We start from the raw sequence: 14,498 nt of genomic DNA on the forward strand, positions 1-14,498 counted from the left end.
CAAGGGTTACACATTCGTTGGAGATTGAAGTACCACTCAAGAATATCGCGCTGCCAAATAAAAGAGAGTAAAAATTGAAGCCACTGGGGTTGTGACCAGTGAACAACGTTGTTTTCCCTTACTACTAAACTTTTCATCAAAATAAACTTCCACAATTAAAAAAAATTAAAATTATTAAAATGACTAATCAGTGATCGAAAGATTCCAAAGAAGATTAATCTTTGATGGTTAGATCGTCTTGGATCAACGAAGATGAAAGTTATGAGACGAGAAGATATTCAAAATGGGAAAAGAGATCCAACCCTTTCATCAGTAAGCTTTGAGGACAAAGCTTTTTGAAGAGCGGGGCAATGTTATGAATATAATTCATATAAAAATAATAAATGCTAATATAAATATAATAATAGTAATAATAATTAATTAACTAATAGTTAGTTAGTTAGTAATGAAGAGGCATGTCTCTAAAGAAATAACCATTTGTGAAAGAGTACCTGCCTGGGTATATATACAAGACCCTAAGTTGTAATCTCACATGACATCAATTCTTTTATAATATTCAATATACAATTACTTGTCCTACTATGGATGTTTACATCTTCCAAGTGTTTTAAAGTTTACTTTGCCGCGTATATGAACTTTGTTCATTACATTGGTATCAAAGCATTCCTTTGAGTAAGATGAACTTTGTTCATTACAAATGAGCATCAAATTCCTTTGGACAAGAAATCTTGGAAAAATATTTGTGATGTAATCAAGACTTTGGTACCGGATTTTCATGTATCCACATGTTGGTCCCTTAAAAACACAATTATTGGGCATAATTCAACCTTTAATATATTGCTTTAATGTGCAAAAAAATCAAGAAAATGTGCATGATACACATAGGCATGTGAAATTAGCCATGAAACATGATATATTATGCAATGCACATATTCCTAATCAAACACAACATATAAAGGATAGATAACCCATTAATTTACACAACATAACTAAATACACATGAACGTATAAAGCACCTATCTTTTAATGAAATATTTACAACATATTGCAGATGTTGGATGTTCCACCCAACTGCATGCTCTATTGCACATTCACTCAACCTACACATCCATCCTTATGGTATCATAACCTCTATTGTACATTCACCTCTAAAACAGGCCACCCTTTAGTTGAGGTTATTCTACCACAAGGATGGATGTGTAGACCAAATATATCTCTAATAGGTAGTCATCTCTCAAGCTTTCTCTACGTACATAATTCAAATAGTAGCCATAGTTGCCAAAGATACTCAACTAGTCCCAAGGAAATCTGAACCCTTATCTCACTTTCCCCTTCAACCTTGCACAACCCAAGGAAGGAAATCCATTTTCCCAACAATGTGGCCCCTTAAGCTATTCCATTTTTCTCCAGCGATCCATTTCTATTGATTAGGAAATAACAATGCTAGATACTCGAGAGACTCTCATCCTATGGATAAGTTCACCAGTTGTACCAATGCATTCAAGAACTCATGCATTTCTCAGTTGGAACATAATAAGTTTTAACCTCTAGCCAGAATAATGGCTCTTTTCCATAAAAATCTTCTTCTCTACAAGAGGCAAGAACATTATAACAGAAGTGAGGAATGAACCAAAAAGGTATGATTAAAGAAACAAAAGGGTATGGTTAAATATGCACACCCATAAAATGCCACATGGCCTCACCTAGGAAGCTTAAATAACTATCTTTTCCCTTAATTTCCCTAACTAGATATAATAAAAATATAATCTAATATCTGTCACCACCACCCTCATGAAATCATAACCCCCTATACTCTTGTCCTTGTCCATATATAGTCGGTGATGATTTTGTCATTAGTTTGCTAGACCATTACATAGCCAGGATCTTCTATCTTTCATGATGTGTAACATACATTATAAAACTAAGGTCAAAACTAGGTATTACAAGATTGTAGCCTCAAAGGAAATGGTTAGATGGGGTATAAAAACTATTAATTGCTTTGGAAGAGCTTTGGTTGCCAAGTGTTTGTGGAGACATATTTAGGGAGAGGCCTATAATGCAAATGGGCAGGAAAAATATATTGATCCCTTGTGAGTGGAAGATTGGATAAGACAATTGTCGCATTGACCTTTTCAATAAGTGAAAAATGACTAATGTGGAAAGTAGGAATAAGAATTAGAGTGATTTTGAGAGATGATACATGGGTAGGTTGTCAAGAAAAAATCATGCCACCCAGGAATATGGTGGAAGCTTCGAAAGATAGAGGTTACTATTATTATTATAAAGTAGTTGATCATGTAACAATGTCTATTATGAATTAGGAGTGGTTAAATGCTCGATGGATGATATTTTTTGGCAAATATGGCCATATCTCAAATAATTATTTCCAATATTTAAAAATTAGTCATGTCAGGATAAAAGATGAAGAAGATGAGCTTATTTGGTCTAAGAATATAGTAGGAGGTAGCTACAGTCTGAAGCTACGTTATAAAGTGTCTATTAAGGAAGATATGTGTTGGGAGTAGATTTGGTGGTACAAATGGGTATGGAAATTTAGGTACCCTATAAAAAAAGAATTCTTTATATGTATAGCTATAATTCAAAGGGTTCCCATTTGGGACTTCACTTAAAGGAGAAGCTAGCAAGATCCTGGAAAATATCCTTTATGTGAGGTATGTAATGAAAACATTTCTTAAATACTCATTCATGATTCATGTGCTAGCTCTGTTTGGAAGGAATCTGAAATCTTATCCTATCTCAAAAATATTTTGGGGTTGCCCACCTCTTTCACTAACTCAGCATCAAATGGCCACCCACCTCTTTCACTGACTCAACATCAATGGCCACCCACCTCTTTCACTGACTCAACATGGTTGTCCATCTTGATAGTTTTTTAGGTCCCAAAATTTTGAGGCCTTAAATAATGTTTCCCATTGAGGGGCCTAGGGTTGTCATGGCTTTCCCAAGCCTACAAACCTGTGTTGCACGGGTACCCGCACCCGGGGGTAGGGTTCTCGAACCCGTCCCAGGTTCCCGCACCCAAGTCCCGGATTCGGGGACGGGTTCTTCTCAGACGCACCCAAACGAACCGGGTTCTTCTATGAAGAACCGGGTTCTTCAAAAAAAAAAATTTGGGTTCTTAGCCTTTGACGGGTTCTTGGGTTCTTGGGTTCTTCGGGTGCTTGGGTTCTTGGGTTCTTCGGGTTCTTCGGGTTCTTCGGGTGCTTGGGTTCTTGGGTTCTTCGGGTTCTTCGGGTGCTTGGGTTCTTGGGTTCTTCGGGTTCTTCGGGTTCTTCAGGTTGGGTTCTTCGGGTTCTTCATTAAAAAATTAATGGGTTCTTCAATATGGCTTCACTATGTCATGTTTCATGATAATATGTGTGTCCTCTAGGTTTGTTGGATTTAGTCCAGACTCCAAATTAATACTTATTGTGACAATCAATTTAGGATCATTTTGTTGGTGGGGAAGGCATGATATTTGTTGTATAGGACAACTCAGACTGAAATTGAATTCCTTCCATTTTTGGATTTGTTGTCATTTGAGGCAAACTTTTGTTGACTCATTTTCACTATTTGTCCTGCTAGTTTCTTGATTACAGCACAACGCTCATGTGGTCTGCCATGCTCAAGCACATGTTGCAATATAACAAGACACAAGAAAGACCAAGACATTGACCAGATTAAGAAAATACTCGTAAAAGTTTTAACAATTCCAAATTCTAACTTCTGTGTACTAAGAATATTGAAAGCAGGTCTAAACAAGACAACTATCAAAATAAACAGGGTATGTGTTTAAAATAGCCTGTCTTTGGATGGTTTATCATCGTATCTGAATAAGCCCAACAAATTTCCTTCTTTTTATGTATACCACATATCAATAAATTTGAAACCTGCTCCAGTTCTCTTTCTCTAAAAAATCTTTGCATAACTTGGAAACCTTGCTCCAGTTCTTTTTCTTCAACAAACATAACAAGGTTGACAAAGTGGAATCCACAGTACAATTTCTATAAAAAGGTGAGCAAGAAATTTCCATAAAAAGCTAAGTAAGAAATTTCAATATGATTATTATATTCCACATTTCTAGGTGAAAACCACGTATTAGTTTTAACATCAGCATTTCAATGCAAAAATTTACTACTACAATACATTTTCAATAAAAGGCGATGAAGTTGAAGGTGCCCTAAAGAATTGACTTGGGTTGCACAATATTGCAGCTCAATTTGCTTGTTCTCTGTCATCAGTCAAATGAAGTGGCAATGCACTTCCACGTGTTTGTTACAATCATGAAACATAGGGTTCTTTGCCAATTAAGTACACCATGATTGTCATAGTGGAGTGCTGTAGAATCAGCTTGTGATATTTGCAGATCAACAATTATCTCCTCACAAGCTACACTAATTGTCGCTCTATACCCTCATTCAATGGAGGGAAAAGACATTGCATGCGGCCTTTGACTCAGCCATGAAACTGCACCTGTACCAACCATAAAACTATATACCATGAAGGGGATTTCCTGTCATCCTTCTATTATATGAATCTTTCTACTATAGAAAAGCATGCATGCTTCTAGAGTCTATGAGATTATGATATTTTTATTATTTTTCCCTTGAGTTTGTGTCATGGAATCATGGATCAGAGTCAAAATCTCAAGGTTTTTTGCATTTTTGGAATCAAAGCTGCCTCCAATTGAGGAATTTGCTACTCGTCTTACCAAGTGCGGTCAGATTGTCATAATCGTCAAGGATTTAGGCCTGAATCGAGGAAGCAATGTCACTTGGGATACCAGCTAAGGAGAACTCTAAAATTTCACAAAGATAACCATTATTTCCTGTGTTGCACGGGTACCATTTCAATGTCAATGTTGAATGTTCAATGTGCATGTTTAAATGATTATCATTAAAGTTTTCTTGTTTAAAGTTGAAAAAATATAGAAATTCAAATTTCATATATATTATTAATTATAAATTTATAATTTATAAAATATAATTATTAAAATTTAATATTATTATATTACCCGACGAACCCACGCACCCTGTTTCCAAAAATGCCGTCCCCGTCCCCGTCCCCGTCCCCGCACCCACGTTTCCTGGCAACATAGCTACAAACAATTATACTTTTTGGTTATATTTTCCTAACAAGATACTATGCACCCTAAATGGAGATCAAATGCAAAAAATGTGCCTTCAAGAAGTTGACGTATCAACTTAGACCATCTTAGCGTCCACAATCCTTTTGGTACTTCGTCTCCTAGGGTTAGGGTTTTTGCCTCTTAGTGTTAGCATTTCATGTTAAAAGGCCTTTTTTGATCTCTTGTAATGGTATCTTGTGACTAAGCATAAATATCATCTATCTCTTTAGAGATAAGCTACCATCATTTTATCTAGTTTGTATTGCTTTACGTTTACATTCCTTTCCTATTCATTTCATTAATAGATTATGGGTCTCATCAGTCTCATCAGATTACTATGTCTCTAGAATATTTATGTTTGCATATTTCCATTTATATTCCTACCTTTCATTTCATTCTCTATATAATCTAAATCACAGGTATCATAACAATTTTCTCTTAGTTATTTCTCAGTGCATGTCCCTAATAATGTTAGGGTACAAAGAGTTAGGTCTTGAGCTAATTTCACTATGGGAAAACCACTTTGGCCGACCAAGAAACCTCCCATGGTGGAAGAAAAGAGAGATGATGGAGTAGGATCTCTTATCAAGTTGTTGGTCAAGGAATCCTTCGAGCAACATAGGAGTGAGATGATGGATAATTTTTCTTCAATCCTTTGATGATTTCCAATAATGACTGAGGCACTTTCAACAAACAACCATTTTGGAGGTGAAAAATACTTCAAGGTACAAGTTAATTTTCATATATCTTTATCTCAATGCTAAATAGATGCAGATTCTTTGGAGAATTGATTAGGTCTATTAGAGGGTTATTATTGTGTTCATAAATTTTCAACATTGAAAATATCATTTTCGCTCTCCTTAAATCCCTTCCCCATGTCAAATATTGGTGGGAATGCTACTGAGAGAGACAAAGTAGATATGATTCTATGGAATTTAGGATTATAACCCACTTGGCCAACCTTTGTGGATGCCTTCAAGGAGAAATGATACCATGTTGGAAACTATGATGATAAATACACAAGACAAACAACCCTGTTCTAGGAGAAGGACTGAATGGTATTGTAGTACACCAATATATTCCACACCTTGTGCTTAAAGCTAGGTATTAGAGACTATGAGTGGCTCCTAGTTTTAAAGTATTGCAGTGGCCTACATAGGTACATCCAAACAAAGATGGATTTCTTAGACATCTCCTCACTTGGAATTGCTTGTTAATATGTTGTCAAAATTGAATAAACATTTATATAGATGAATAAGAAAGGGTACAAGTCTACAATTTTGTTGCAACAAAAGCATGGTAAAGGTGGCCCTAACTCATATAATAAAGAATGAAGAAAGGAGAACCAACCTCAAGACAACTAGTTCAAACCATGGGCAAAGGAGGGTAATGGGAAGTTGAAGGACACTAGAAAGTGGTGTAAGTTCCAAAAAATTCCTTGGCACAACAATAATGAATGTTGTTTGAAATAGTCATTTCTAGCCAAGCTTAAAGACAAAAATTAGAGTTTGGCTCAAATTTTTGATTTAAAGTATGATAAGGGAAAGCAAACCATTTGCATAGAACCTAGTGCTACCATTAGAATTCAAAGGTACAACTAGAAGAGTCAGATTAGTTTGAGGGCACCTCTTCTATTCATAGATGTGGGTGAATGGGAGTCCACTAAATTTCATTATTGGTAGTGGTGTCCATAAGAACATGATATCAGTCAAGATTATCAAAAGATTGAACATGTCGACAATGCCATGCCCCCAACCACACACTATCAGATGGTTGAGATAGGGATGAGACATCCTTGTTAGTCGACAATGTTACCTATCCTACAACATCAAGCACTTCAAAGACAAGGGACTATTGAATGTTTCCCACTTGAAGTTTTTTTTTTTTTTAAGACAAACTTATACATGGAGATTTCATGTTGTTTATGATTCCATGCCTTGTAGTGCCATTGTTACTTTGAGAGGCCAACACTATAGGGCATTAGAGGTTGTTCTGAATTTAAAAATTTCCCTGGTCTCAACAAAATGGTGTTGAAAGAAAATTTGTCAAACTAGAGAATTTGTCCGCTTCATGGTTGGTTAAAAGGTGAATATAAAGTCATCGTGACTTCCACGACCTTAGTATAATCTCTCTACATAGAAAAATAATATGGACAAGATTGTAGAGGATTACAAAGATATATATTCCTCACCTGTAGGGTTTCCTCTAAACCGCCACGTCAAACATTCAATTGATTCGATACTTAGTGATTTTTTACCCTATTATAGAAAAGGATTTGGCATATCATCTAGCCTCCAAAGACCCTTTAATGTGGAGATTTATCATTTTTGAGGGCTTGTGCCCCTTATCATTTGCATTTGGGGCGTGTATGGCCCATACTTTATGTATTTTAAATTTAGATTAGTTAAATATTGAAGATGGTGTTTTGTCCCTCCATAGGCTAGATTAGGGGTTTTAGCCTAGAAAATTAATATTTAATTGTAAATAAAGTTGAGCACATTCTCTATAAATATAGGTGCACTTCCTCTCATTTTATCATGATTGGGTTGGGGGAGAAATCCCTGAGCAAGTTTGAAATTTCTAAAAATTTCCCTTGTTTCTTATTTTCAGCTATAGATGGATGAGTTGAGCAACTTCTTTAGGAGTTTATGCTATTGTTTATAGTTCTCTCTTCTTGATGGTTATTATAATATCTTTATGAGAAGGGCCTTATTGATGTGCTAGACTGATTTTCATGGATGATTATTGGTGAATTTTGATGCATGCATAATAAATTGAGTAAGCTATCTTTCTTCATCTTGTTCAAGTTCATGGATAAGGGTTACTAAATATTCACCATAGTTTTGTTGGTATTTTTATTTTATTATTTTCATTGGGCAATATTTTCATCAAGTTCTTTTGAGGTGGTGTAAGGAAAGCTCCCTCCCTTATTTATCCTTTGAAAATTGTCAAGTGCCTAACTCAAGAATTTAGCATACATGAGTTAGTCTACCCTAGTCATTGAAAACAAATCTATTCCCAAGCCTTTTTATACTTCTCATCAAGCTCTTTTGGGATGACCTAAATTAAGCTCACTCCCTTACCCCATTTTTGAAGATTGAAGGATGCCTAGGTCAAACCTTTAAGGCACACAAGTTAGTCTGCTCTAGTCTTTGAATCTAAATTCTCTCCATTTATCTCCAATTGTGTTTCTTTTTGACCCCTTATGCCCCCAAAACATATATTGGCAAGCTAAGGCACTAATATTCTATCTTTTATCACCTTTTTTCCTTGTAAATCATTTAAACTATTTTGTTGGGGTTTTACTCTCCTAGTGATTCCTTGGTTGTGTGTATATGGGGACCTTTCCCTTTGAACTCAAACCTAGAAATTACCCAAAAGAAATCTAGCAATCATGTAGAACTTAAAACCTAATGGTTCAATCCTTTGATTAATGGTATTTGAAGTAGAAGCCTTAAGGGATTCTTGACTTGGCTTGACTAGGCCATTAAATCCCTAAGGTTTACTAGGGAGATCCCCCTTTGAGCTAAAGGAGACTTGGAGATGGGGGTGAAGAGGATTGGTGAGGTGATAGTTGGTCCCCTTTTGAGTACACAAGATCCTACACTTGAGATTTTAGGCTTTATTTTGAGAAGTGCAATATTTTTCCGTAACCGACCCAATATATAGATGCCTTCTTTTAGAGAATGAGGAAATAAACCACCAAATTCATGAGCTCATCTAAAAGGGCCACATTTAATCAAGATCCTCACCCTGGCTCACCCTGTGAGATCCCAATTGTATTGGTGCAAAGGAAGGGTGGAACATGGCTACTTTGTATTGATTATATAATTGTAAATAAAATCATTGTCAAGAACTAATATCTGATCTCCCAGAGTGACAATCTCTTTGATCAACTTAAGGGTGCTAGCTTCTTTATTAAGACTTATTTGAAGGTAGGCTACCACCAACTTATGATTGAACAAATTGATGTATGTATGAAAGCCTTCAAGTCTAAAGAGGTCTTTTGTCTTGACTAATGCTCCAACAACGTTCATGAGGATGATGGATGATATCTTGTGATTTCTCATGAACCCTTTTGTGGTTGTATATTTGGATGACATATTCATATTCAATAGAACTTGTGTAGAGCATTGCAACACATTCAATAGATCCTAAGCACCCCATTGCAACATAATTTATATGCCAATATAGATAAATGCTTATTTGGCAAGTAGAGAATTCAATATTTGGGATACATCATGGATGAGCATGGGGTGCATGTCGACCCAAGAAAGATCCAAGTCATCCACGATTGGCCAACCCTGACAACTTTGATAAGGCCCAAGTGATATGAGAATCACAACATTAATCTCATATCACTTGGGCCTTAAGTAAAGTGTCCTTGAGTGGACCTAAAGCCAATTTTTCTTTGTTTGATTCAAAACATAAAGCATTCAAGGATCTAAAACATCCCCTCCACTCCACACCAATCTTTAATCTACTAGACCTGCAATATCCATTTGAGATTTGAGACATATGGCTCTGATTGTGCTATAGGTGCAGTGCTCACTCAACAAGGACATCTGATGACCTATCATAATAAAACACCAATATATATTATTCACAAATATCCCACCTATGACAAGGATATGTACTCCATTGTGTATGGCATGCTAACAATTGACACATTATATTTTGGGAAATGAAATGATTATCCACATTAATCACAAGCCATTGCAATTCATGCAGACATGGGGAAAGTGATCCACGTACTTGCAACAATTCCACTTGAACATTAAGTACAAGAAGGGTAACACAAACCAAGTTAGACACTGCCTCAACTGACCCCAATTGTGGTGCTAACCAAAGTTTTTAACTTTTATGGACACAAGACCATAATAATTATTTAAATGATAACTCTTTCTTCATTAATCTTCAATCTTATTCTTTTATTTTATTAATAAAATTAATTTTAAAATAATAATAATTAATATTAATATATTAAACAAAAATATATTTTTTAAAATACATAACCATAAACTCTATTTCTATAGTTATTTCTAAAATCAATAATGATTAATATAAATATTATTATTCTGTTAACTAAAACCATAGAAATTTAAACAATAAATCTCATTATTTACCTAATACTACTTCATATAGCTAATCTCATTATTTACCTAATACTACTTCATATAGCTACAATGGCCAATTACCTTTTAATAATAGAATCTAATCATAATAATTTCCCTTAATTATAAAAATAAAATTACTACACCGACTCTACTTCATATAGCTACAATGGCCAATTACCTTTTAATAATAGAATCTAATCATAATAATTTCCCTTAATTATAAAAATAAAATTACTACACCGACTCTTACATCAATCTATATGTATGAACCCACCATGACAATCCTTGAAACTATGCATTAATAATATTCCTCACTTAAGTTTACCAAACTCTTATATATCGATAGGTAGTAGAGAGATATATCGATCAAACCTGTTTATTGAGAAATCCGGGAATGATTAATCGATTTAAACAAACATGCGAATGATCATGCATCACTTCTTATCCATTACCGCTAACAGTACCTTATCCACCTGGCTTTTTATTAAATAATTAAAAATAATAATACGATAGATATAAAAAGTTAACGAAAGATATTATTTTTAAATATATAATTATAAACTTGAAATTAATTTCATAAATTATATTATTTTTATTCCTCATGATTTTTAATTTTGTAAATTAATTAAATAACTCATATAATATAGTAATTAGTTTATATCATCATTTTTAATAATAGGAGTTTGCTATTTTGATTCAAGAAATTTGGTTAACAATTTAAGACTCAAAGATATTGGACCAACTTACTTTTTATCATTAATTAAGTATTACAGGCAGTGTGATTTATCTTAAACAATAACGATGAATTAATCTATATTTGAAACTAACAACTAAAAATAATGGTTGACTATTATTTTGAAAATTAAAATATGATAAAGTTTCCCATTATTAAAAAAAAACACAAAAACAAAAAGCTAATCCATAAAAATAAATTCATCATAACAATACTCATAACTATTCAATACTCGTAACTATTCAGTCCATAAAAATAAATTCACCATAACAATACTCATAACTATTCAGTTTGGCAATACTCATAACTATTCGGTGTTGCGGAAAGCTAACGACAATGCCCCTCAATTAATTAGATGAAAAAAGTGATAATGGATATAGAAAGTTGGAGGAGATTATATTGGACTTTTTATTGCACGAATATTGGTAATACTTGCCGTGGCTAAAAATTCAATTTCTAAAATCAGTAAGGTTTATTGATGGCTACAATCTATCTCTTCTTTATATCTTATCATATTTCATTTATAAAGTTGTCAATGAACTATATAAACTTGTATTGGGAAAATGATTAAAAAATTGATTTTTCAAATTTATAATTAATTTTATACAATTATTTATATCTTTTGTAGTTTGTATCGGCAAGATAGTTAAAGAGTGATTTTTCAAATTTATAATTTATTTTGGTTAAAGATTATTTTTTCAAATTTATGGTTTATTTTACATAATTATTCATATATATATATATATTTTAATTTTTTAGAAAACTTGATATAATTTATTTTTAATAATTTTGTAGTTCTTTTATAAAACATGTTATTATTTATTCTTAATAACTTGAGCATGAAAATGTTTAAGAGGATTTTGACCGAGGAGGGCATTTTGACTTTATTTTAAGTTACCATTTTTATTGTTTAATCATATTTTAAATAGTATGATTATTTTTTATTTTATTTTTGTACACAATAGAATTTATTTTTTTTCCTGTAGAAAAAAGTCGTAATTTTATTCATATTGATAAAATTACATTTTGTAGATGCGAGAGGCATATGCAGATGGCTGTTTCTGTAATGACAGGCAACAAACAGAGAAATAACACAAAATAGCAGATGACTGTTCCTGTGATGACAAGAAGCAACATAAATAGAATAACAGAAAAAATAATAAGTTCCAGCAAGCCTAAACTTTCCTACCCTTCTTCTTCTCCACCCATCGCCATCCTCCAGAGTCAGGTGTGGGTGTAATAATAGCTAGCTGATTTTCCATTGGGATCAATTGAAGTTCTTTGTCAGATTCCGAGCCCTCTGATCCATGGGTTCGTTTGATGCCACTTACTTCCATTTGTAACTCTTGTTGCAGATCTGAAATGTGTGGCCCCAAATGAGTGGTTGGGGCATTTACTTCCTGATTTTGTTTCTGTCTCATTTGAGTGTCTGGTTCTGTCTGGTTCTCTGTAGGCTCCACATTTATGTCTTCTTCTTCCAATGGGTCGGTGTGCTGCCAGCCTTTGGGCTTTTTTTGTTGTTTCTTAGTTCTCCTGGGGTCCTTTCGAGCAAAAGGGCAGTCGTATTGAAGGTGCCCTGTTTGCATGCAGCCCCTGCACCGGAACGCTGTGTTCTCATAGTCAAGCTGTTGTATCCATTGAGAATTATTGAAGTTCAGCGTGATGTGGTCAGGTAGCCCCTGACTCAAGTCCACTTCTACACATATTCTTGCAAATGTAAATATTCCCCTGATAGCTCTGTCTTCATCCATTTTTAGGAATTTCCCAAGGGTATTCCCAATGGCTGTTAATACTTTGTGATGCCAAAAGTGTAGAGGGAGCCCATGTAGCCTTACCCATACAGGCATCGTTGAGACTATCATTGTATTGGCGTCGAAATCAGAAAACCAGGGGGTGGTGAAGAGGCCAGCACTGCCCCAGAACCAAGGCCCCTGATTGATAATGCTGTCTCTTTCTTGTTCTGTGTTAAATCTAACTATGAAAAACCCTTTAGGGCATAGGTAAATTTCACAGTTAGATGTCCATGTTGAGAAGATCCATTGGTGCAGGGCATCTGATTTTGGCCAGAAACCATTAAATCTACAAATAACTGCACTATTAGATAAGTCGGTGTGTAAACTAGTTACCTCTGGCATGGATACTTGTAGCGTTGGTGATTCTGGCTTCTGTTCAACAATGTAGGGTCCTGGTAATTCTGATGGTGGTGCTGCTTTATTTTTCATTTTTTCCTTCCCTTTCACTGCATCCCGAAAGGAACCTGTATTTTTAGAGCTGGTTCCAGTGCTTCCGCCCCGCAGTCGGAGATTTAGAATAATGGTTGAATCTTTGGCAATGCCATAGTACTGGAGGGTTTGGTAGTCCTGCATACTGTACCCTGAGTATATGAGGTTTTGAAGTTGTGCTGGGGTTCCAAGGTGACCCTGGATTTCCTTTTTTAACTCAAGGATGCTCATTCCCTTACTGAGCCGCATGCATAAGTGTTTGCCCTCAATCGATTTGATGAAAATCTGAACCAGATCTGCGTCCGTGCGAAGTAGATCAGTCTTGTGAAGCCCTCGCTGAACCAGATCTGCGCACATGCAAAGTAGATCGGTCTTGTGGAGCCCTCGCTTTGCTGGATTTGGCCCACTGGGAGGTAGTGGCTCATCATTCTGTTCTGCCCTTATTTGCACAGCCGTTCCTGACCTGAACATTTCTCCCTTGTCTTTTAGCATGACTGAATCAGGGTGGGTTTGCAGATCTGGTCGGTGACGGGCTGCATCATCCATGCCATGACGAGTTTTAGTGGGTTCAGACGGCACACAGTGTGATAAACCCTGAGACAGTGTATGCGTCCGTGACCTATGTGAAGATCGATCTGCCGCAGGGGACCGTTCAGCCACAGGGGTTTTGTTATACGATCCGCCGCGGAGCCAAATCCTTGTTCGTGTATTCGATTCCGGTAGCCCTGCAGCCGATTTCCTGAGGGGGCTAGCTGCTAACACACCCCGGTCGCTGTTCTGCAACATAGTGGCGGTGCTCAGGAGTCCAGAAACCCTAGCCATTCCGTCTTCCCCTCACCTTGATAGTGCTCAATTGAAACCACCTGTTCCAAAAAAAACGCCTAATGCTATGTCCACAATAGAGTTTATTAAAATCACGTATCACGTTTTTAAGTGCTAATTGAGTCGCTCAAGAGGTTAACAAAAATATTGTTACGCTTTTTAATCGAGATTCAAATATCACTGTTGATATGTTCACTCTTTGTGAGTGAGTGATTTTTGGTTAAGGTTTTTTATAATTTATATCTCATTTATGTCTATAAGTTAGAGAGTACGATTAATCTGGAAAGAAAACCAAAAACAATTACATATTTGAAGATTCCAATTGATATTCATAAAATCTATCATAAGGTGAACAATTGGATGGCGGGATCTCCTCCAGCGCTAACAACATTCAAGAATCTTGACAAGAATAGAGTTGTCCCAAATATTAATCTGCTAGTTGGTTGGTTCGATGGTGCATCACAAAGAGGTATTTA

General features: G+C 35.3%; 1 protein-coding gene across 2 annotated transcripts in view; it reads left to right on the forward strand.

Annotated features, from left to right (window-relative positions):
• Positions 1-14,498, forward strand: part of LOC149187654 (purple acid phosphatase 2-like) — a 154,570-nt gene that overhangs the window by 25,037 nt on the left and 115,035 nt on the right. The window lies entirely within an intron of this gene.

Source organism: Pinus tabuliformis, chromosome 3_1, assembly GCF_031772625.1.
Source record: "Pinus tabuliformis cultivar Carrire ecotype Pingquan chromosome 3_1, CPIR1, whole genome shotgun sequence".
Taxonomy (NCBI): Eukaryota; Viridiplantae; Streptophyta; class Pinopsida; order Pinales; family Pinaceae; genus Pinus; species Pinus tabuliformis.